Here is a 27,159-nt window from a genome sequence, read left to right as displayed (position 1 = left end):
GCTAGAGTGCTCGCGCCATGTCTTCAAGCCAATGCACCCACACAAACACAATGAAACACATACCAAATACTGGATTTACATTTAAATAACTTGAAACTAAATAACTATTCCTAAGGCTGGACCATAAACACGCTCTAGTACACATTATTAAATACGTAAACAAATAAAATAAACATATATCAAAGGAATAGTAACAAAAGGTAGGCCAGTAGCTTTGTGTCTCAGTGCTTTCTAAAACACAGTAAATATTTAACCAACTTCTTCATGAATAGTATATATCGGATATAAACAAAGACATAGTTGAATAAATACATTTATAAGCATTCTGCTACGGTTTCTCCTGTAAATGTGGAGTACTTATTGCCTGACGCAATCGATAGTAATCGGCTACTTTGACCTCCAATAACTCCTGTACTATTCAGTTCATATGGTTGTAATTCATACCAACTTAGGTTTACACTAATAGTTTTCTAAAGACACGCAGATCGAAGAAATCTGATGAACTATTTAGATTTTGGAAATTCGTTGCTGGGTGTTACTTGTATAATTTATCGTCAGATACTAAAATTTAAACTAAGAAAGATGTTGAAAATCTGATTACACTATCAGAATAGTCGTGAAAATAACAGTAATATACATGTTTCTTTTTGAGGCATAATGATTTATCTGGCTACTATTAATTTCTATACGTACTGTGAAATGTCTGCCATTAAGGTTCGACAAAGTCCGCCATCCTTAACACTCCTGGCGTGTCTCCTTCATCTACACAGCGTCACCATGGAATTGCCAGCCACGTGGCCGATGGAGCATGTGCTGGGGCTAACCCTCTTGCAACGGCTGATGTCCGGCACCATGCGGCCGGCCTGCCGAGCCCCGGCTAGCCGGGCGGCCCGGGCGGTGGCGCCACAGTTCGCCCGTTACCTCACACACCTCCACTTATTAAAATTCTGGCTCGCCAGAATGTTCAGAAGTAGCATCCTTCAGTCCATACTACTACATATAATCAAATTACAAAGAACAGGATTAAATGATTAAAACGCAAGGCCAGTAGTGTTTACAAAGATCTTTGTAGAGGGGTGAGAATAGCATGAATTTCGAAATAACTTAAAATTATGAACTAAACGTCATACTAATTAAATGCCTGTATTTCAGTTATGCATCATCAATTTTGGGACAAGAAATAAAATTTTTAATGGTACTTTCACTTATGTTCGACTTTGTAAGCACTACTTGTGGCACTGACTCAGCATTAAGGCTCCTTCTTGCGCTAATTTTTTCCGTCGCACTACACACGTTCACACGGATTTTAGCACTAAGTATTGATCAACTCACATCAGTTTTTTGACCAAATGCCTCGCAGAAATCGTGTCTGCCTCTGAATTTCGAGCTCCACTGTTTATCGTGACAAATCTGTTTACAACGAAAACCAAAAGTAGAAACCCATCAACACTCCATTTCCCAAAACCAATCGGGATCCTGGGTAAAGATTCCCTCCAGCTGAAAACGATACTGTAGGAACAAAGTCACATGGCAAAAGACTGAGTCACAGTAAGCTGTAATTCCCATAAGTTCTATTTAATTGACTTTAATCAACCTTCTTACCTCCACGCACCAAAACTGCTTGCACATACAATTACAATTATAATACCCTTCAAATTGACCACTAAATTCCTTGCTGCACTTTTATACAAAGCATAACTCAATACACATTTTCCTTAAATCCACTAGATCACTGGCCTCCACGCACCCACAGTGCCTAAACTTCGCCCTTTTGCACACGTACAGTGCCACGATAAACTTACAAATTACTAGTAAATCCCAAAATAGACATATAAATTATCCCTCCAAAATTACTACAACTAATTACAAATTAGCACAACTTTCATTTCTCCCCTTTCTCTCTTTCTCTGCATACTCTTGACTGCATCAATCAATTCCTTAATTCTACATATCGACTTCCTCACTCCAACTCTCAGTAACTATGGTATGAGCAAACTGATTTTCACTGTTCAAAGTCTTTTAAATTTTACTTGCCGTTTTTAATTTTGAAATTCAAGCTCTAGGCATTTCCCTACACAATTAAGCGAAGTGTTGTATTTGTACAGGAAGTCAGTACCTAAAAGTACCTCCTTTACTAGACCACTCACTACAAAACATTCTATCTCGAATTTACTTTCTTCACATTTAAATTCTAAAGGTATTTGTTGTCTTATTAGTTTACTCATACCACCAACTGTCGTTTTAACCTAAACGCCAATGACTGGGAAGATTACTTGTTTCCTATATTTGATCATCATCATAAAACTTTCTGACATCACTGACACATTTCTACGTGAATCCAGAAGTGCATCTACCATATCTTTGGCAACTTTCATTTCAATAATTGGCTGTACATTTACCATTTTCTTTCATTCTAAATATTTCTCCCTTAATAAATCATTTTCAGGGTCTCGTCTCTTCTCTTCCAATTCTAGCGTACACACATCTTGTCCTACCCATCCCTCAATCTCAGGTTAATCCCAAAATACACTCCTGAAAATTGAAATAAGAACACCGTGAATTCATTGTCCCAGGAAGGGGAAACTTTATTGACACATTCCTGGGACAGATACATCACATGATCACACTGACAGAACCACAGGCACATAGACACAGGCAACAGAGCATGCACAATGTCGCCACTAGTACAGTGTATATCCACCTTTCGCAGCAATGCAGGCTGCTATTCTCCCATGGAGACGATCGTAGAGATGCTGGATGTAGTCCTGTGGAACGGCTTGCCATGCCATTTCCACCTGGCGCCTCAGTTGGACCAGCGTTCGTGCTGGACGTGCAGACCGCGTGAGACGACGCTTCATCCAGTCCCAAACATGCTCAATGGGGGACAGATCCGGAGATCTTGCTGGCCAGGGTAGTTGACTTACACCTTCTAGAGCACGTTGGGTGGCACGGGATACATGCGGACGTGCATTGTCCTGTTGGAACAGCAAGTTCCCTTGCCGGTCTAGGAATGGTAGAACGATGGGTTCGATGACGCTTTGGATGTACCGTGCACTATTCAGTGTCCCCTCGACGATCACCAGTGGTGTACGGCCAGTGTAGGAGATCGCTCCCCACACCATGATGCCGGGTGTTGGCCCTGTGTGCCTCGGTCGTATGCAGTCCTGATTGTGGCGCTCACCTGCACGGCGCCAAACACGCATACGACCATCATTGGCACCAAGGCAGAAGCGACTCTCATCGCTGAAGACGACACGTCTCCATTCGTCCCTCCATTCACGCCTGTCGCGACACCACTGGAGGCGGGCTGCACGATGTTGGGGCGTGAGCGGAAGACGGCCTAACGGTGTGCGGGACCGTAGCCCAGCTTCATGGAGACGGTTGCGAATGGTCCTCGCCGATACTCCAGGAGCAACAGTGTCCCTAATTTGCTGGGAAGTGGCGGTGCGGTCCCCTACGGCACTGCGTAGGATCCTACGGTCTTGGCGTGCATCCGTGCGTCGCTGCGGTCCGGTCCCAGGTCGACGGGCACGTGCACCTTCCGCAACCACTGGCGACAACATCGATGTACTGTGGAGACCTCACGCCCCACGTGTTGAGCAATTCGGCGGTACGTCCACCCGGCCTTCCGCATGCCCACTATACGCCCTCGCTCAAAGTCCGTCAACTGCACATACGGTTCACGTCCACGCTGTCGCGGCATGCTACCAGTGTTAAAGACTGCGATGGAGCTCCGTATGCCACGGCAAACTGGCTGACACTGACGGCGGCGGTGCACAAATGCTGCGCAGCAAGCGCCATTCGACGGCCAACACCGCGGTTCCTGGTGTGTCCGCTGTGCCGTGCGTGTGATCATTGCTTGTACAGCCCTCTCGCAGTGTCCGGAGCAAGTATGGTGGGTCTGACACACCGGTGTCAATGTGTTCTTTTTTCCATTTCCAGGAGTGTATTTCATTAAACATTTCTTTCGACCCAAATTCATTCCTTCCCTTTTCTAAACCTCTATCAGTTTTAAACTTCTCTTGTTTCCACATATGCGGCAGTAACGACCATAACGTTCTACTCTACCAGCGCCAATGAGTCACACTAAAATCACACTCCTCCTTCATATACCAATCCGTACGAACTTCATTACACAAAATATCGCCATCCACACTATTTACTTCAGCCCTCACTAAACTCTCTGTTAGTTCTTCCACACCTTTCGCCGATTCACTACCCACAGCATGCACATCTTTATTGTTTTTTCCCTCCAAAATATCGACATTTGCAGCTTCAACCAAATTACACATCAATTCACCGTTACACTATTTATCTTCCTGAAATAACACAAAGATTCCTAAGCCATCATCATCATAAATGCTCAAATCAGCAACCTTATCTGCTGTTACTCCATTTAAACCGCTACATAAATTCACATCAGGAACCTTACTTTCCTCCGTCGACAAATTAAGTTTAGGTGAATCGTACACAACTTTATCCTCCACCGCTACATTACACAAATTGCTCCTACTTTGTCGTACAATTTTGGGACTTACAGACTTGCTACATTCCACTGTGATCGGACAAAAATCAGCACACACTGCCATTTCTACACACCTTTCATCCAGATTAACCCCGATCCTATTTTACATTCATTCTCACTTTCACACTCTGACAAACGTCTTACATTCGCACAGTCATCAATAAGTCTCTTTTCCCCTTCATTCGTGACTAGAAACTCGTAAATTCCTTCCTCCGAAGTATCAATACCAGTAGCTTTTACATCATTACATAAATTACCATTACTCTGTTCCTTTAAACAGAAATCATCTACCTCCGCAGATACGTTTTTAACTTCAACTGCTGGCGAGACGTATGCAGAGCCTCCCTTAGTAATGTTGGCGCTTTCCACCGAAACACAATCACCCTCCCTTGCAGCTGGCAAGGCCAAAGCTACGCCGCCTTCACTAACATCGACGCTTTTCGCCGAAAAAAAAAAATGGTTCAAATGGCTCTGAGCACTATGGGACTCAACTGCTGAGGTCATTAGTCCCCTAGAACTTAGAACGAGTTAAACCTAACTAACCTAAGGACATCACAAACATCCATGCCCGAGGCAGGATTCGAACCTGCGACCGTAGCGGTCTTGCGGTTCCAGACTGCAGCACTTTTAACCGCACGGCCACTTCGGCCGGCCTTTTCGCCGACTCACAAATATTTGCTACTGCAACATCTTCCTTACTGCGATTGCTACTATTTGTTAATACCTCTTCAGAACTGTCCACACAATTTGCTGTCACAAAATTCTTCTCGTTTTTAACTTCTTTTTGAACCATTGAATCTTTCCCATCATCACCATTCACACACTCATTCATTACACATGCATAACGTACATAATTCCCCTCAAATTTATTCACATTACTTTTACTTAAACCTCTCACAAATCTATGCTTCCGTCGGTCGCGCCTGCTTTTATTGAAAGAGCCACCTATATAGCCTTCCTCTTTAACATACTCCATATTAATTATTTGTTGCCTTTCTCCAAACCTATCAACATTTCTACCATTATCTCCAGTCCTTTTCAATGCCTGTTAAGATCACCATCCCCGGACCTGAGATGTGGCGAACATCAGTTTCCTGACCGGTTGTTACGCGATTGCACTTCGCGCGAATTTCCCCCGTCAAATCGGTGTTCTTTACTTGGATCCCATTAGCGGAGGTTATCACTCCTGTTAGTTCTCCGACCATTCTGCTCACTACAGCTACGATCTCCCTGAGAATTCCTTTCATTTATATCACAATTATTATTTTGGTGGTGATTATTTGGATTCCCATTTTGATAACTACCACCCGGTTTGCTCTGAGGTTTGAACTTCAAAGCCCTATTTAATTTTTCTACAAATTCTAGAAATTCGTCCACGGATTCACATGGGCTATGGACAAGATCCCACTGGAAATCTTTGGGTAATCTCCTTTTTAATGTGGTGATTTCCATTAAAACCCCCATCGGATTTTTCATGTGCATAAGCCGGAGAAGTTCGCACTTGCAAAAATCTCTCATCGTCCCATTACCGTAGCTGTAACTTGGCCCGTTTAAAAATTCATTTTGGATCCGAATCTGTTTTTCCTCGCTCCAAAATTTATTTAAAAAGCACTTTTCGAACTCTTCGTGTCGCGCGGGATTAGCGAGCGGTCCAGGGCGCTGCAGTCATGGACTGTGCGGCTGATCCCGGCGGAGGTTCGAGTCCTCCCTCGGGCATGCGTGTTTGTGTTTGTCCTTAGGATAATTTAGGTTAAGTAGTGTGTAAACTTAGGGACTGATGACCTTAGCAGTTAAGTCCCATAAGATTTCACACACATTTGAACATTTTTGAACTCTTCGTACGATTCGCACGAACTACATTTAACATTTGCCAAGACTGTGGGTCTCCCTCCAAATGTCGTTTAAGGTATTATTAGACAGGATTAGCCGAGCGGTCTAAGGCGCTGCAGTCATGGACTGTGCGGCTGGTCCCGGCGGAGGTTCGAGTTCTCCCTCAGGCATGGGTGTGTGTTTGTCCTTAGGATAAACGTATTTTATTTTCGCTTTGTCCGACATGCCGTGAACAAAACCGTCCCTACACGCAGCCAAGCAATTTACTGGGTGATATCTTCCATCATCTGTGTAACATTTCACAGATCCGGTATTTGCCCAAGGTATACTTAAAACCACTGTGGCCTGTTAGGTGGCTAACGAATTTAAATCACATTTTATCTGTTGCATTTGGTTTTTAAATTAATTTTCACTTGTGATACAATACTCTATTTTATTTTTAATTTTGCTCACTTCCTTCTCTTCTTCACCTACACGATTGGCAATGTCACTAATTGCAAAATTTATATTGCTTTTATGAGCATGATGCGCTTTTATACAGTCGTTTACCTTGCCCCCAAGTTCCGTCTGTATCTTATCCATTTTTCCCCTAGATCTATTTCCACTGATCCGATTTTAGATTTTACTATTACAACTTCGCCTGTAATTTTCCCCATATCCACTCAGAAACAATTTAATTTATCATCAATTGCTTTTTCAAGGTTAACCATAATTTTTCAACTTCCTCTTTCACTGCAGGACCTATTTCAGTTCGCATTGTACCCCTGACAGTCCGAATTGTGTCCGTAACTGTTTGAACTGTACTGATATTATTTGCCATTTTATTCATACTATTTCCCAATTCCTGGATCACTTGCATTAGCTTATGCATCATATCTCCCGTACATTCATTCCACTTACCTGAATTCCTACTACTTACACTTTCGTGTTCTGATTTTGGACTAACCGGCTCACTTCCGTTTTCAGAATTACACATACTAAGTGACTGTTTTATATCCTCAAGGTCTATGTGGAGTTTGAACTTCAGAAACGAACACAATCTCTCTATTTGCGCAAGTAATTATCTGATCTGAGATGGTTCGCTCTGCCATGGTGATGCCGTTGGTTGTAGTGGAAGTCGACACTGAAGGCTGCCCTGGAGCACTCGAAGAAGCTGCCATCGTACTGCTGTTGGTCTGCGTCTGCCACTCGAGAAGTCGCCTGATGTAGTTGTAGCTCCTGCCGGTTACCGCGTGTTCCAACCGTCTCAGATACCGCTGTCCGTTAAACGCGCTAACCACTACTGTTCCCTGCACTCAACTTATTTAGACTCTGAGACCCCACGCAAATTGCCTTTAACGTGATAGATTAAGACCTCTATCCATAGCATGCGTTAAAGGTGAAAATTACTGCATAATTTCACTGCTTCCAGAAACCTACTAGCGAGAAAAAAACCGATCTCACACTACGTTTTGAGAGAGGCTCACACTGCATAAATCTCTACTGGTTTTGCAAAGATTTTGACACTTCGCATAGTACGCAGAATAACAGAGACCAAATGAATTACCACGTTGCAGGGCACAAATCCCAGATGAGCCCCAGATTGCAGGCTCCAAATTATTATGCACCCTCCAACTCTGAGCTGAAATATTAAAAATTTTTGCTGGTTTCGTTGTTTTGGGTCTGGAATACGTAATTTCGCATTATAGGCCAAATACTGCTGAGGCTACAGTATACGATAAGAATACACACATGAATCGATTGGTCGAAATTCCTATCACTCGGCAGTTGCGAATTTTGAACGTAATATAGACGGTTATAAATGAAAGATTGCAATAAATAAAAAATCTGCAGGTACTATCTCAACGACTTTAAATGATGAGTACGATAGTAGAAGCACTTTTGAGAATGCGGTATATTTCTGCAAAACACTTAGTGGTATCGATGGTCCAGCAATTACATAAAATATAACTTCAATGACAGGGAAACAATAGATTCCTAATGCACGTAATTAGCTATGGTCAACAACATAGCTCAGGATATTCACTTCTAAACGCCAACTACGTCCTCACTGTAGAAGCCACGGAAATCTCACAAGTGCACAAGTCGGCACTCAGAATTATTTCAATCTGCCGCGACCACGCATAAACCGCTCCACTCTCCAAGTCCTTCCCGCGACTGTGCGTCCGTCGCGCAGTCGCGTCCAACACCTCTCTTGTCCTGTGTGACTGTCCCTGTGTCCTGTGCTGTCCTCGCCAGCACTCTTCTCCCCCTTCCATCGAGTCTCCCCATTCAGGAGCGCTGTGAGTGGCTAGAGTGCTCGCGCCATGTCTTCAAGCCAATGCACCCACACAAACACAATGAAACACATACCAAATACTGAATTTACATTTAAATAACTTGAAATTAAATAACTATTCCCATGGCTGGACCAAAAAAACACGCTCTAACACACATTATTAAATACCTAAACAAATTAAATAAACATATATCAAAGGAATAGTAACAAAAGGTAGGCCAGTAGCCTAGTGTCTCAGTGCTTTCTAAAACACAGTAAATATTTAACCAACTTCTTCATGAATAGTATATATCGGATATAAACAAAGACATAGTTGAATAAATATGTTGATAAGCATTCTGCTACGGTTTTTTCTGTAAATGTGGAGTACTTATGGCCTAACGCGATAGACAGTAATCTTCCACTTTGCCCTCTAATAAATCTTGTACTATTCAAGTTACATGCCTGAAATTCATATCAATTTAGGTTTACACTAACAGCTTTCTGAAGACATGTATATCGAAGAAATCTGATGAACCGTTTAGATTTTGGAAATTCGTTGCTGGGTGTTACTTGTATTATTTTACTGTTAGATACTGAACTTTAAAGTAATGAAGATGTTGAAAATCTGATTACACCATCAGAATCGTCGTCCAAATAATAGTAATGTACATGTTTATTTTTGAAGCATCATGATTTATCTGGCTACTATTAATTTCTATACGAACTGTGAAATGTCTGCCATTAAGGTTCGACAAAGTCAGCCATCTTTAACACTCCTGGCGTGTCTCCTTCATCTACACAGCGTCACCATTTACGTTTGTGGTCTATCAAATACGAACTAGATGAAATTGGATTAATAACGCTGTTAACTGTAATCAGATTCCTCCTTTTGCAGAAAAGTATTTCAATATCTCCATCATCTTCCTGGTATTGAATCTTCCTGTTAATGATCAAACAAATGTTGACGTCGTTAGCTTTTGTAGTCCAGCAAACTCCAACGCTGCATGACAGATCTGCCAAAACACCTGAGGAGCTTTGGTCAGATCATTTATCGGTGAATGACTTTTACTCTGCCGTGAAATGCTGCAGCTGATCTAAGAACATGGGAGTTCGCCTAATGTGCATGGAGGTGGCTTGACTATTCTGACTATGCTATACACTAAGATGCAGTTCCCTTTCTTAAAGGGTTACGTAAATAGCAATGACCATGTTGCACAATTCGACTGATACGTAAGCCATCACTCTTCCCTGTATCTTACGTAGAGGAGGTTCATGGTACATGAAATAGGAATTACTAAGTATCGAGGTATTCGCTGAGCGTGCTTTCACTGATATGGATAACTATATGTTTCTAGAATTTCCATAGTTTACAGCTTTATTATCTTTGAACGCAATGAGTAGATTCTTGTCCCATACCGGAAGTACTCTGATAAATTACAACTATTCGGTTAATTGCGTCAAGCAGCGACACTTAACTAAAATAGTGGTATACAATCCTTTCTAGACTGTACGTAATATCAAGTAGAAGTAATTTGTAGGAAATCTCTCAAGTTCATATTGATATGGTATGGAGTAAGCGTCGCTCGTTCCAGAGAGCACAGAGCTAACTCACTGCAGTCACGTCTGCATCTTCGCTAGTCACGAAGCAAAACTTCACATAATATGCACTGTACACAAAGCGAGAAGTTCGTAAAGGAATGGAGATACCATAGGGGCATAAAGATAGTACATTTGGGCGCCGAAATCAGTAAATAGTAAAGCAAGACCTATAAATCCAGCTGTAAGATTCAATCATACTTCAAAAATATACCGTAAGAGTGGATGTCCCGGTCTGTCTGAAGATAAGGTATGCTTTCAGTTGAGCCAGCAGTTACTGAGTGGTATTTTTAGACAGTCTCGGTTCTAGGCGCTGCAGCCTGGATCCGCGCGACCGCTATGGTCGCAGATTCGAATCCTGCCTCGGGCATGTATGTGTGTGATTTCCTTATCTTAATTAGGTTTAAGTACTTCTATGTTCTAGGGAACTGATGACCTCAGAAGTTAAGTCCCATAGTGCTCAGAGCAATTTGAACCATTTTTTAGACAGTCTGCTTTGAGATAACGTGCCGTTGAGTAGCATTCGCGACCTGCGATTGGACTGAGTCAACCGAGTGCGAGGGAAATGTATTCTACCGTAGTGACGAAGGACGCCAGGAACCACGCGATAAACACCGTCGCCAGGCAACATTCCAACCGGTCACCAGCGCTACTCTACCATTCCTCCCTTCCTTTCTCAACACTCCAAGTCTCCTCATGAGCCCTCTCGACGCGTAAATTGTCGTGAAAGCATACTTGACCTCTTAGTAACAAATAATTCTGAACAAATAGAGAATATAGGAATTAGCGACCACAAGGCAGTTGCTGCTAGGCTGAGTACCGTAACACCTAGAACCATCAAAAAGAAACGCAAAGGGTGTCTGTTTAAAAAAAAAAACAGATAAAAATGCTCTAAACACCATTTTAAGAGGGAGTCTACACTCCTTCCGATCTGGTCATGTAAGCATAGAGAAGTTGTGAAATGATTTCAAAGAGATAGTATCGACAGCAATTGAAAGATGGCACTGATCCCCCATGGTACACAAAACGGGTCATATCGCTGTTGCAGAAGCAGTGAAAAAGGCATGACAAATTTAAAAGAACGCAAAATCCCCCAAGACTGGCAAAGTTTTGCAGGAGTTCGAAATGTACTTCAATGCGAGATGCTTTCAATAACTTCCATAACGAAACAGTGTTTCAAAATCTGGCAGAAAACTCAAAGAGATTCTGGTCATACATAAAGCACACTAGTGGCAGGACGCAATCAATACCTTCACTGCACGATAACAAAGGTGAAACCACTGATGATAGTGCAACTAAAGCAGAGTTATTAAATACGGTTTTCCGAAACTCCTTCACCAAAGAAGACGAAGTAAATATTCCTGAATTGCAATCAAAAACAACTGCCTGGATGAAGAACATAGAAGTAGGAATTCTCGGTGACGCAAATCAACTTAAATCACTTAATAAAGGCAAGGCTCCTGGTTTAGATTGTATACCAGTCAGGTTCCTCTCAGAGTATGCTGATACAATAGCTCCGTATTTAGCAGTTATATACAAGCGCTCGCTCACAGAAAGATCCGTACCTAAAGGCTGGAAAATTGCTCAAGTCACACCAATACCCACAAGGGAAGTAGGAGTAATCCGTTGAATTACAGGCCCATATCACTAACGTCGATTTGCAGTAGTGTTTCGGAACGCACACTGTATTCGAACATTATGAAGTACCTCGAAGAAAATGATTTATTGACACATATTCAGCACGGTTTCAGGAAATATCGTTCTTGCGAAACACAAAGTAATGAATACTATCGACGGATGATGTCAAATTGATTCCATATTTTGAAATTTCCAGAAAGCTCTCGACACCGTTCCTCACAAGCGTCTTCTAACCAAACTGCGTGCCTATGGAATATCGCCTCAGTAGTGCGATTGGATTCGTGATTTCCTGTCACAAAGCTCACAGTTCGTAGTAATAGACGGAAAGTAATCGAGTAAAACAGAAGTAATATCCGGCGTTCTCCAAGGAAGTGTTATAGGCCCTCTATTATTCCTGATCTATATTAACGACGTAGGAGACAATCTGAGTAACCCTCTTAGATTATTTGCAGATGATGGTCTCATTTACCATCTAGTAAAGACATCAGATGACCAAAACGAATTGCAAATTGATTTAGGTAAAATATCCGTACGGTGCAAAAATTGGCAATTGACCCTGAATAAAGAAAAGTGTGAAGGTATTCACATGAGTACTGATGGATATCCACTAAATTTCGATTCCGCGATAAGTCACACAAATCTAAAGGCTGCAAATTCAACTAAATACTTAGGGATTACAATTACAAATAACCTAAATTGGAGGGATCACATAGATAACGTTGTGGGTAGAGCAAACCAAAGACTGCGATTCATTGGCAGAACACTGAGAAGGTGCAACATATCTACCAAAGAGACTGCTGCTTACACAGCGCTTGTCCGCCCTATTCTGGAGTATGTGCTGTGTGGGATCCGCATCAGGTGGGACTGACGGATGACATCGAAAAAGTAAAAAAGAAGGGTTGCTCGTTTTCTAATATCGGAAAATAGGGGCGATAGTACCACAGACATGATACGTGAATTGGAGTGGCAGCCATTAAAACAAAGGCGTTTTTCGTTGCGACGGGATCTTCTCATGAAATTTCAATCACCAGTTTTCTCCTCCGACTGCGAAAACATTCTGTTGGCATCCAGCTACATACGGAGAAATGATCATCACGATAGAATTAGAGAAATCAGAGCTCGCACAGAAAATTTAAGTGCTCGTTTTTCCCGCACGCCGTTCGAGAGTGGAACGCTAGAGAGGCAGCTTGAAGGTGGTTCATTGAACCCTCTGCCATGCACTTTATTGTGAATAGCAAAGTAATCATATAGATGTAGATGTACATGAAGTCAGTTCCTGTTAGTAGTGGCGTTTCCCCCTTTTGCAGCCAACTTAAATGGTAATCTACCAACTCGACAGTTCTATGAAGCACCTTTCATCTTCACCTCTCTCCTCGTACTTCTGCGTCTCTCATTTCTTACTTTTGACGTACTGTAAGAATACTGCAAAACGCGTGTTTTCAGTATTTCGACATTCGGCAGTAGTCGACACTTGCCTTCCCTCTGCTCTCATCTTTGGATAAATTAATAAAGTACGAGTACTGACTTAGACATCTGAGGAACTCTTGTTACGTGTTTAGAATGTACAGTTAAAGCTGATGCACTATTAATAAGCAAATATTTCAGAATGACGAATACTTCATCAGATGTCGTGAATTCTATGTCGTCACTGTCTCGATTAGAATATAACCGGGAGACGGCAAATGCTCAATAAATGCTTCACTGCGGTCTCATGACTTGCATACTTGTGAAATTTGTCACAGAATAGAAAAACATTTTTATCATTACCCTTCCGATCACATGAAATTGCCGTGTACAGACACCTATGTAATGGAAGTAGAAGTATAACCCCGTTCTCACTGCAGTTTAACAGGGCGTGTAGTCTCCAATGCAGTATGTGTACTTAGTTTGGTCTAGCAAATAAGCCCCTTTTCAACTTTAGATAGCGATCACTGACTTTCTTGCGGCAGGAATGGTTGACAGCCGAAGTGGTGTACAACATAGCGACATCGGTCCGAGATTGAACCGCTATCGCAGCCATTTATTTTTGAAATCCAGCATCATTATTTTTTAAGGTGCGACATAAAGTCGCGCAAGAGGTCTGCCACCACGGCGTAAATTTTAGGTGACATGTACCACTGCTGAATAGGTCACTAGAATAACTGGTCGCTTTGCTGCTCGAAAATTCTTATACACGGTCCGGCCACGTAAAGAATACAGAAGTATTCCTCGGTTCAAATGGTTCGAATGGCTGTGAGCACTATGGGACTCAACTGCTGAGGTCATTAGTCCCCTAGAACTTAGAACTAGTTAAACCTAACTAACCTAAGGACATTACAAACATCCATGCCCGAGGCAGGATTCGAACCTGCGACCGTAGCGGTCTTGCGGTTCCAGACTGCAGCGCCTTTAACCGCACGGCCACTTCGGCCGGCAAGTATTCCTTACTGTCGACTAAGTTAGAGAACGTGTAAAGAATTAATTTGTAGGATAATTGTCATAAAATTGTTCTTCGTATTTTCATGTAAAGTGTATTAGAACTCTTGTTTGTTCTTCTGTTTCATAGTCTGTACAGTGAGTGGAGAACCAGGAACGTAATAAGGCTGGAGTGGGCGTACGTTGTTGTATGTTCCCTTTTACACTTCGCTTGAACGAAGGGCGTTTAAGAATTCATTCTAAAGTTGGCACTTTCCGTTCTTCAATAATGTAGATGTATTTAGAATTTTACAGCAGGGAACTGCTCTTGTAATGTAACATACTAATAAGTGATGTGATATTGTTTGTTCTTAGTTATCACATTTCAACAATATTATTATAATATTTAAATAACAGAAGCGTATTTTGGGAGTGTTATTATTCTCTTAATAGTTATTGTAGGAGTTTTTCTGTTTTTCATTAGTTTATAGGTTAAGATTAAGACGCAACACCACATCAGACAGCAAAATAAAGACGAAAGTAATGTGCACCAAATTGTGGAAATAATGAGGCCGCTGTATGAAACATTTCGTAGAATGGACAAAATTGGCGGAACTTTGGCTGTAGTTTCTCATCAGGTGGGCGTTCTTACTCAGAAGCAGGAAGTGATGTCAAAGAAATGGGACGAAATGTCGGAAAAGCAGGATTTAATAGATCAACAAGTATCATTAGCTAATGAGGTATCTCATTTGAAATAATCTGATCAGTATTTATCTGAAGGAATCAGATGTTTAACTAATGAGGTAGTTGAGATAAAATAAAACCAGGAAACACTTTGGGAAACCGTAAAACACTTGTCGTAACGTGTGACCAACATATCTCTGGAAGAAGAAGAGAAGATAAATGAGCAGTTTCTTGTACAAAGATGTCGAATTAGAAACTAGGATGTCTACAGTGACTTCCAAAAGGGACAGTGTAGCCGAAGAACTTGCGTATGGGATTCACTGGACTGAAGATCAGATAGGAGATATTTGTGCCGTGGCGAGCTAATATTAGCGAATATGTCGAAAACACGTTTAAGGAACTTTCTAACAGTAGGCAAGCAATTCACGACGACCAGTCTATACCGAAAGAATGTGAGCAGATGCAAATACTTCCTACATTGTGATAGAATCCACAAAATAAGAAATCTGGATTAGATGCAGACTTCTGAACTACATCACATTTGCATGGGTGATGTCGACAAAATACACCACTACGTTGACAGAACAAAGCATATGCAGTTTCAAGCGTTCTCACCAAATAAAGATGTGTACACCCTGTTGCCTTCATTCGAACTTTTAGAGGTGCACTCTCACATTCTTGGAGTGAAACCCAGAAGATATGTTACATCTGTGGATGCAGTCACATGGCTGTGCTTTGTGCTGTGGAAACCACTGACTCATGTGCAAACTACAAAGAACTCGAAAGGGCATTTTTAGCTTAGCACTAGCCCAACGAAATATAAAAAAGACTAAGGACGGATGTCTTCAGTCCCAAACCTTTCCGTTTCAGAGAAGCTGGTTTGCGAAAATATTTCGGGGAATATGTCAATAAAGCTAGCTATCGGGATGAAACGACATCACATCACGATATGCTGCGAATTTTACCAGAAGAAATGCACGAAAAATTGATACATGTATCTGATCGGATCTTGCAGAGTATGTGTCTGTCCTTGAATCAATCGACGTAATGCGTAAAGTTGCGAACCAAGACTGCCACAGGTCGTTAATCTGGCAGATTTATCAGGTGCACAACATGATCAAAATATCAGTGGTAGTGGAAACAATCGTGGAGCAAGAAATGGTGCCTTCCAAATCACATCGAATAAGCGTCACAAGAGTAACAACAGAAATAGCAAATATCGAAATAATAGTAACCATCATAACAGATACGTACAAGTGTAAGAGGCAAGGGTGACAATCTGGACTATCAGTTTTCAGATAGCAACAGTCGGTGGCAAAGTAGTCAACAGCTGCAGTCAAGTAACACTGATTGGCGAAACCAAAACCCAGTAACCACAGAAGTGGTAGATGACAAAATCTACAAGAAACTAGACGTGAGGATATATTTACCGTCAAAAGTCGGTCATGGATGGGGAACGATGGAGCTGATATTCAAGAAGATTTGTCAGAAGATGTTAATCGAGGCTTGAATAATAACTTTGGATACCTTTGCTGTCTCACAGTCTGTCGTAGACGCACAAGTGGAAGTAAAAACAGTTACAGAGGTCTCAAACACAGGCTCAACTGTTAATATGATATCGACTGCACTGTCTGAAAGAATACTTGAGCTACTTCCTATAACTAAGTGTCGAATCATTAGAGCAGTTGCGACGTGATATGGAATCTAAGACCGCAGACATGACTTAACATAAAGCTAGGAAATGTAGAATTCCTAGTCACACATAACATTCTCTTAAGGGAAAGGGATGCAGTAGTCGATTTTCCTTCGGGCAAGTGCCACTTTACTGTTAACGTTGTCCAAGTTTTCATGAATATGTTAATTAAGAGCGAGTCCCTGGCTAATATTCTCAGGGGATAACAATGAAGTGGATGCTTAGGGATAACAACAGATTTCGAAGACAGCTGCTTGTAACAGAAAGTATTTCATCAATACACGAAGGAATTAAGTCTAAGACCTGTGACATAAATTTGTTGATGAAATCCTAGCGATTTGTATTGCTTGAACTACTAATGCTATGTGCAAGAGTTTTTGAAGGTAGACCTGGCATTTACAATGTTACTCACGCCACTTGAACACTGTACCCCACAGAATCTTTTACCTCAGTTCATCCTTAGTCCCCTAGACAAGAAAATCAGCCACCGACCACGTAACTAAAGGGATGCTCAAATGGGAAGTAATGAAACTATCTGATAGTCCTTATTACAGTCCACTGTTTGTAGTGCCTAAATCAGGACGGAGTGTGAGACATGCAAGAAAAATATAGTGATCGTTCCAGTTTAAAGCTGACCACAAATTGTAGAAGCATTATATCAGTACTTTCAAGACGTTAAATATTTGACAGCTCTTGATTTGTGCGAATCCTACAGGCAAGTTTCTTTCGACCAAGCATGGAGAACATATAAACCGGTTATTTACTCGGGGAGAAAATATCAGTTCAGAGTTTTTTTTTCTTTTGACTGTATGTAAGTGCTAGTGTATATATCACAGCTTAGGATACAGTTCTTTGACACAAACTACGTCACCGAGTTTCTCTGTTCCTTGATGTCTTGTTAATAGCATCTCAGTTATGCCATATACACGTATCATTGTTGCAGAATGTGTTAGAGAGGTTTTTACAGTCAGGAGTAACAGTAAACCTGGAAAAGACTGTGCACCCACAAATACCCTTTCTGGGTCACTTAACTACGTCATAGGGAATCCTGCTTGTTAACGAGAAGATTAGTGCTATGACAAATTTTCCTTCTCAGAGTTCAAATCCATAACTACTACTTAATCTGTTGAGGAAGGATCTACCTTCGCACTGCTCTCTCACCTGCCAACTTGCCATCGATAATATTAAGTTAGCACTGGTGGATTCAAAATTGCTACACCGTTCTGACACGCCCCTTGAGTTTGGATTACTAACTGTTGCATCAGCTATCGGATTAGATTCCTGACTATTCAAAGTGAAGGATACAGAACGAAAACAGACCTTTAGCGCAACTGCCTTTGCAAGTACGATCTATCGGACTGTGATCGAACTTACACCACCACAGAACAGAGGCACTCGCGGTGGTGTGGTCGTTCAAAAAATTTCGTTATTACCTAGCGGGAAAGCATACTAAAGGCTATAGCGACCATGTAAACTGCTACATCCGACATCTGCAAGATGGCCTTTCATTTTACAAGAATATAATTTTGAAATTGTTTGCATGAAGGGAAGTTACAATATCTTATCTGATGCCGTCTCATCATTACCAGAAGGATTAAATAAAGATGTGGAAGAAGAAGATCAATTGTCTGCATTAAAGATTTTGCTCATGGAGGGTAATGTGCACACAAAATATCACTTACGATACTCGCTGGCACGGTGTTAAGAACTAGCGCGAAATCAATATAAAAATATGTCTTCATTATGTACAGTACACAGAGTTGTGTACTTCCATCATTCACACCCAAATTCTGAACACTGGTCTGTCTGCAATACAGCATAATATGAGGGTAGATTGATATGGCACTCGCATCACACCAGGAATCACTATGAAGTGATAAAATGTACAAGTGAGATATATGGCTATTCTCGTGTTCCATATCTAAGGAGGAACGTACAGAAATTATTAAGAGCTTGTTGTCTTTGTCAAAAAGTCAGACCACCCAACCAGGGCAGTAAAGAGGTGTTAAACTCGATTTTACCAAAGAAATCACTGCAGATTGTATTTTACCAATATCTGTTCCATATCTAAGGAGGAACGTACAGAAATTATTAAGAGCTTGTTGTCTTTGTCAAAAAGTCAGACCACCCAACCAGGGCAGTAAGGAGGTGTTAAACTCGATTTTACCAAAGAAATCAATGCAGATTGTATTTTACCAGTATCTGCGGTCTATGAAATATGCAGCATCATCCTACAATCTTTTCACTAAGTGCATGAAGATCTATCCAATGGAAACTGTGACGCGGAAATAGATGAGCAGAGACCTAGTGGAAGACTACGTTCCTCACGTAGGTAAAACACTTGTTTTGTTATTGATAATTCTACCAACTTTACCTGATATCTATCGAGAATTTTTTACAATGAAATAAATTAAGCAGGTATGACTTCATACTACCACCTGGAAGCAAATTCTATGGTATGGAAGCTTCGTGAATTTATACAGAAGAAAAGTTACAACAGACAAACTGTGTGGATACACTACATCCGGACGATTGAAGAAATATGTAACAACTTGACCCACTTGTCAAGGAACTGTGCCTCTGCAGAGTTTATTTGTAGGAAAAATGAGAGTAATGGGTAGGTTCAAAGGATTCCACAACTCATTAGAAAGGGTGATTCATCGGAAAAAAAATACGAGCAGCATTGATCACCTTGACAGCAAAGAGCTGTCAGTGGAAAATATATTATGATAATAAGGTTACAAAGATTCAGAAATCTGATATTGGGAACAAGGTGTTACTGAGGAATCATCCTCGACCTTTATGTTGAAGAAGGGAGACAAGAGCTGGCAACTACTGCCATCGTATGTAGGACTACTTGAAATTGTAAACATGCCACATCCAGGAGCTTATTTAATAGTGTATTCTAACAGTCACAAAATTAAAGGATTCCATCCCCACAAGGATCCGAAAAAATATTTTTCCTAACCAACAGAAGTATTAATGAATTTTAAATGTATGTAAAGATGAAATCAATTTCTTTGTTTGTAAGTAGCATCTTATAGCTTGTGAATAGCATCTTACACAAAGTGTGTACAAATACAGTTCAGGTGTACTGGTAACATAGCTAACGAAGGTTTCTTTTCACATGTGTTAGTCTGTGTACATATACATTCGTTTTTAAATGACTGAAAATAAGGAGACTTCACTTTGAAGCAATGTAGAGTAATAGAGTTGTATTTTTGTGTGTATGTTTTTGAAATCCATGTTTGTTTCAGGATTTTACCAGTCATCTCATTAGATTTTTAAGTTTATATTGTTCTTGGAATAGCTGAATTCCGTTAAAGTTTCTCAAATGATTGATAAATCAAATCCAGGGAAGTAGTCCCACCTGCACTTATAAACATGTCGACCTAGGTTCATACTTAATAGGAACGATCTACATGAATTTTGAGATAGTAAGTGTGCTAACATTTTTTCAGGTTAGGCAGATCTGTACTGTTGTGATACCTTGGAAAGGATTTTCGCACTAGGTAGGTGTTACTGTATAATAATCATTGTGAGTGGGTCGTGGGATCGAATACATATGTTCTACTGCTCTTGTAATTCCTTTTCCAAGTGTTGTGCATATGACTTCTCGAGTCACGCAAGAGCGTAACTCGGTACTACTTCACACAAGCAACATTATAAAAAATGCCTAGCAAGATAATTATGTTATGTTTTCACAGTATTAACTAAATTCTCTTCATTTGGCTATCTGAGCTCTTGTGAGATTCAGGGGCAGTCAAACCTCAATGATTGTGTTGAAGTCATAGGACTTACAGATTCACTTAGCTGACAGGACATGTGATGCTCTGTCTGATTCTGTGTTGCAATGACATATTGAAACAATGATGAATGAAATGTGATGAAGTCTGCACATTTGAAATGAATTATGACTTGACTTGAATTCATTGCATCGAATTGTGTAATCATATATGACCCATGAACTATACGCAGCACTGTTTGAAAATGTCCCGAGTGAGAAGCATATCAACTGTTACAGAGCTGAGACTGGGTGTGGCTACGCTGTTTGGCGGCAATATAATTCCGGAGTCTGTATTGTTGAAAGAACTGCATGATGTGGTTGAAACTCCATCATGAATTTTAAAAATGTAATACGAAACAGCTGTTGTGTTCCTATAGAAAAATGGGGGCACCCTGTGACTGGCTTAGAAGCAACGGATACCCATGTTGTTGACGATAAAAGTTACGTAATGTGAATTAAACATGTGATATGTGTAGCAACATAAACTTGTAACAAACTGTTCACTCCGGATATACATAGTTACTCTCAACTAAACAGTATTTTTAATCATCACCTCAGCTATGTATTAATCCGTTCCATTACTGGAAGTTGTAAGTTGATTTTTGGATAATTATGGTACACGAATGTTTCATGTATCGTCTGTTGGATATCGCCTTACGAGCCGGTTCCTTCATAGCTCAGTGTGTTTACTGATTGCACTACTTCATACATTAACTGTTATTGCCATGGTTCATCTTTCTCCTCGACATACCGTCTCATCATGCACCAAACCATTAAGTTGACTGACTGCATTCTGATGCCACACATGGGCTACTATCCTCTTCAACAGCAGAAGATTAATACGAATGTTTCATCATGAAGCCCATGAAACACAATGTATCTACGATATGTGAAAACATGCACCAGAAATGAAGTGCTACGATGTTGGAGCTCGTATCTCATAAAACGACATGATATGCTGTAGGCATTAGAGTGACTACCACCTACGTCCGATATCAGAGAGTAGTTACCCCTCCCAGACGCCAGGTGGCAGCACTAGCAGTGGAAGGCATATAAAAAGTGTCGAAGTGAACACGAAAACAGTGCACTCATTGTCGTAATGCGGAAAAGGAGCGATTTATGGCAAAATGGCGTTATCTAAAACCGGCACCCAGGTGGTATGACACGCTACACGCTACAGACGACATGGATTAAACACGACTGCGGAGTTGTGTACGGGTGAACAGACGAGCAACTGAAAGCCCAGATGAACCAAGTGGCTACCACCAGTGTCCCATGAATCACCGTTCAGCGAACGATGTTGCGTATGGGTCTCCGCAGCAGGCACCTGGTTCATGCTTCCAAGCTGACTGCTGTTCACATTGACGAAGGTGGGAATTTGCACGCCGTTACCGCAAATGAAAGCCCACTTAGTGGCTACATGCGGCCTCTTCAGATGAATCACGTCTTGTGCTCCATTGGTCAGATGACCGTTTCCTGTACAGCATGAAACGTCTAAAAGCAAGCTCCCTGCAAGCACGAGGGAACATTACGATCTCCGGAAGGTTTTCGTGATTTTCCCAGGGTGATCTTCTGGCAGACACAATGGATCAACAGACGTGCGCATTTATCCTTGGGGACTGTGTCCCCCCCCCCCCTTACCCAGATGCTGTTTGTTCTTCATCGGCACGATGGCATCTACCAGCAGATCAGGGTAACGTGTCACACAGCTCACGGTATACGTGCGTGGTCCTAAGACCACGAGAATGTATTAACCGTACTCCGCTCGTCACCAAACTCCCTGGATTTAAACCCAGTGCACAATCTGTGCACTATCTCGATTGGGCTGATAGCTGCATGGATCCCTAACCAACAAATCCATCACAACTGGTCACGGAACTGGGATCAGCGTGACTCCAGATCCCTTTCGGACTGGATCCTCATCGACTCTCTTCCTCCTTGTCTCGCGTTGCAAATGTCGTTACGCTGGTGGCCACATTAACGAGAATAGACAGCGTACATGGACGTATTTCGAGCATAATTGAAGCTGGTTGTTCTAGATAATCATTTACACGGATGCATCCAGTATTCAGTAGTTGCCTACGTTCAGAAGCCAAACTAGTGTGACGAGATTGTTGTCTCTGCAGGAACAGCTCAGCGTATTCAGTGAACCCACACACGAGGCCTACTGTTCATCACTAAATTTGTCCCTACTGCTGCGTATCACTGTTGGTGTGCAACTTACATTTCCAGTAAACAAACCCGAGACAGAACAAAACTGTGCTAAATGGAACCTCGACAGCGTAGACTTAAGTGGGCATTACTGTTGTCAAGTACCGTGAGTGAATGAAACTATGTAGCTCCCAAACAAGACAGTACTCATACCTCTCATATTTGCACTGTGTATACCATTTTCAGTGCGGTACAGGTACAAAGCTAAATTAGGCAAGAAATCAAACGAAATGTAAGAAATCGGTAACGATCCGCTGTAGACAGCCTGTGACTTACGCTACAATATTCAGGACCTATTCCTAAACAGTCTCCCTCTCAAAGTGTGCCGGTGGCGTTCTGGTTTACCCTGCATATTTCGCCACATTGCGAATTGTCGGTTCACTTCTGATTAAATAGCTGAGGCTTTAATATAAATAGAGTCTTCCACAGCCTTTATTTGTGCTAGTGAAGTTTCCAAAATTCTATAGTGGAAGAGTTTACAGGTGAATGTCTGGCATTCCCTTCACCATGTTACTGGTGCAAAGGAAACGTAATCTGGTGATGTCGTTTCAGTGTAAAGATGAGTATTAGAGTCTCAGAGATGGGGAAGGATGGCAAAGAAGGAATAAATAAAGGTGGATGTTTAAACATAGCAATCCACCGAATCATATGGGAGATATGAACTCAACATGGTTGAACCAGTTGAAATTTCAGTGCATCTTCATACGAAACCCCTTCATATAATGTAACTTATGACCTATGGACGACCGAACGTGTGCAGGAACATCTAGAATTTCTCAAGGACAAAATACCGAAGAAAAACGACTGTGGAACAGAGCACGGTGTGCAGCAAGACAACACTTGTCTTCTGGCACCATCTCTCCGTCTTCACCTTGGTCCAGTCTTCTCCTTTCTTCTGGATGCATTCCTCTACTCCATTCAGTCATCTGTCTCTCGTTCTTCCTCTTGGTCTCTTTCCTTCCAGTTTCATCTCGTGTATCCTCCTGGGTATCCTCTTCCCCTCCATTCTCTTAATGTGTCTATACCATCTCAGACTTGATTTCTCTATCCCCTCCTGTAATGGCTCCACCTTCATTTACTCACTGATCCTCTCATTTCTTAACGTGTCTTTCTTTGTCACTCCCATACTGTTTCTCAAGAATTTCATCTCACTAGCTTGTACTTTGCTTTTCTCTCTTCCTTTCATAACCCAGGTTTCCGATGCATATGTCAGGATCGGGATATAGTATGACTGGTATAAAACCTTTTCAGTGATTTTGGGTACATCCTTGTTCCATATCAGACTTCAGCTACTCTTCCGAAATGCTCTTGCTTTTCTCATCCGCTCGTTTATTTCTCTGTCGTTTTTTCTATCTTCCTGTATCAGGCTTCTTAGGTACTTGAAACTCTCCACTCTACTCAATCGTTCCCCACCAACTGTTATTCACGTTGTTCCTCTAATTTCTTGTTATGATGGCTACGAAGTCTTTCGCGACGTATTTCTTGAGTAAAAATTTCTCGGTGTACATGCCGCGTCAAATCAGGATAAATCTCCAAGCTTTCGACCACCACCCCCATGGTCGTCGTCAGGGCTAAAACTGACTGTCGTGAACTAGCGAGGTTCCCACTTTTATATGCAAAGGGCGGCTTCTTATTGGCTGGAATACGTCAGCGATATGGCGCGTAGCGAAGTGGTGCCCTCTACTTCATAGATGTAGTTGCTATCCCGCGTTGCTTGCAGCGCCATCCCTTGAATCAGGAGGTAAAGTGCGAGAAGTTTTTCTCTGCGATTTTTCTTTATCCAGTGCACTCTTCCAAGTGTTGCTAAGTGCATAGCCGTTGTGTCTATTAAAGTTACTATCGCTAAGTCTAATTTCGACTGCTTCCCGGATCACAGAGTCCCAGTAATGCGATGTGTGGGCTATTACTCTGGTTTCTTCAAATAAAATCTTATGCTTGTTAAGCAGGCTATGTTCAGCCACCGCTGATTTTTCCAAATAACTGTATTTCAGGTGGCGTTGGTGCTCGATGCAGCGGTCGGCAACGGTTCTTACAGACTGGCCCACGTAAATCTTGCCGCATTCGCAAGGAATAGTATAAATTCCCGGCACTCTTAAGCCGAGACTATCTTTGACTGGTCTCAACATTTCCTTAATTTTCCTAGGTGGTCGGAAAACTGGTTTTATTCCTTGCCTCTTCTGGACTCTGGCTATCTTGCTCGTTGCAGCACCGCAAAAAGGAAGCCGCGCTATGTGTTGGTCCTCTTCTTGTATGTGGTCGGCATCGTGTCTTACTTTCTTGGACAATACTGATTTAATTTCACCGACAGAATAACCATTCCTCTTGAAAACAGTCGTCAAATGGTTAATCTCGGGACCGAGGTGGTCCTTGTCGGAAATAGTCCTGGCTCTGTGTATTAAAGTATTCAGCATAGCTCTCTTCTGAGACGGATGATGGAAGCTATGGCTATGCAGATATAAGTCTGTATGGGTTGGCTTCCTGTACACAGAATGGCCCAGTCGTCCATCCGGCTTTCGCTCTACCAACACATCTAAAAAAGGTAACTTCCCTTCCTTCTCTACCTCCAATGTAAATTTTATGTTTGGATGTACACCATTCAGATGTTCGACGAATTGCTGCAGCGTGTCGCTGCCGTGTGGCCAGATTAAAAAAGTATCGTCGACGTATCTGTAGAAGCATGATGGGCGGAGGTGAGCACTGCTCAGGGCTCGTTCTTCGAAGTCGTCCATGAAAAAATTCGCTATTGCTGGTGACAGTGGCGAACCCATGGCTGTTCCATCCATCATTTCATAATAATTTCCAGTGTATAAAAAATAAGTGGCCGTCAAGGTACGCCGGAACAACTTCAAAATTTCTGAGGAGAAATGAGCAGCCAACAGTTGTAATGTGTCATCCACAGGTACTTTGGTGAACAGAGAAACCACGTCGAGGCTGACCATGATATCACTTGGGCCTGTCTTCATCTGTTTTGTGATATCAACAAACATTTTTGAATTTTTAATATGATGTGGGCAGTGACCAACTATAGGCGTCAACAATTTAGTTAAGTGCTTTGCAAGCTTGTACGTAGGAGAGCCAATAGCGCTAACAATCGGTCTCAACGGGACGTTCTCCTTATGAACCTTTGGCAAACCGTACAGTCTTGGTGGCCTAGGTGCTCTCGGCCGTAAGTTCTTCACGAGTTCGTCGGAGAGGCCAGAGTTTTTTAGTAGCTCCCTTGTCTTCCTGCTGAGCGCCGATGTGGGATCCCGTCTGAGAACCCGGTATGTGCTGTCCTCCAGTAATAATCCAACTTTCTTATGGTAATCTGTAGCATTGAGCATTACCGTGGCATTCCCCTTGTCAGCAGGTAAAACAACTAGATCTTCATCCTTCTGCAACAATTTCAGTCCTTGTCTCTCCTCTCTGCTGATGTTTGACTTAGGCGGCTTGGATGTCGCTAAAATCCGGCTAGTAGCAAGCCTTACGTCATCCGCTGCTTCTTGAGGGATGACGAACTGCTTGTTCCACTCCACTAATGATCTCAACCACCGGTAACTTACGTGGAGCTGGGGCAAAGTTCAATCCTTTACTGAGAGCCGAGATGGTAGCTTCATCAAGTTCCTTGTCAGAGAAGTTGATAACAGTGCGGTGAATGCCGTTGGACCCAGTAGTTCCTTGATCACGGTTAAGCCGCTCAAATTTATCGGCCTGTTTCACCGTAGTCCTGCTTAAATTGGCTCGTTGGTGTGCCGCCAAAGTCATATCTACCCATTCCCAGTCCAATGGTGAGAGGATACGTCATACCAGGTATGAACTAGACATGAACGCTCGCCTGTTATTCAGTTGCCATTTATTTCTGGCCGAAGTCCTCTCACCATTGGACTGGGAATGGGTGGATATGACTTTGGCGGCACACCATCGAGCCAATTTAAGCAGGACTACGGCGAAACAGGCCGATAAATTTGAGCGGCTTAACCGTGATCAAGGAACTACTGGGTCCAACGGCATTCACCGCACTGTTATCAACTTCTCTGACAAGGAACTTGATGAAGCTACCATCTCGGCTCTCAGTAAAGGATTGAACTTTGCCCCAGCTCCACGTAAGTTACCGGTGGTTGAGATCATTAGTGGAGTGAAACAAGCAGTTCGTCATCTTCCTCAAGAAGCAGCGGATGACGTAAGGCTTGCTACTAGCCGGATTTTAGCGACATCCAAGCCGCCTAAGTCAAACATCAGCAGAGAGGAGAGACAAGGACTGAAATTGTTGCAGAAGGATGAAGATCTAGTTGTTTTACCTGCTGACAAGGGGAATGCCACGGTAATGCTCAATGCTACAGATTACCATAAGAAAGTTGGATTATTACTGGAGGACAGCACATACCGGGTTCTCAGACGGGATCCCACATCGGCGCTCAGCAGGAAGACAAGGGAGCTACTAAAAAACTCTGGCCTCTCCGACGAACTCGTGAAGAACTTACGGCCGAGAGCACCTAGGCCACCAAGACTGTACGGTTTGCCAAAGGTTCATAAGGAGAACGTCCCGTTGAGACCGATTGTTA

The sequence above is a fragment of the Schistocerca serialis genome, chromosome 4 (genome assembly GCF_023864345.2).
Source record: "Schistocerca serialis cubense isolate TAMUIC-IGC-003099 chromosome 4, iqSchSeri2.2, whole genome shotgun sequence".
NCBI lineage: Eukaryota > Metazoa > Arthropoda > Insecta > Orthoptera > Acrididae > Schistocerca > Schistocerca serialis.
This window is presented reverse-complemented; position numbering follows the sequence as displayed.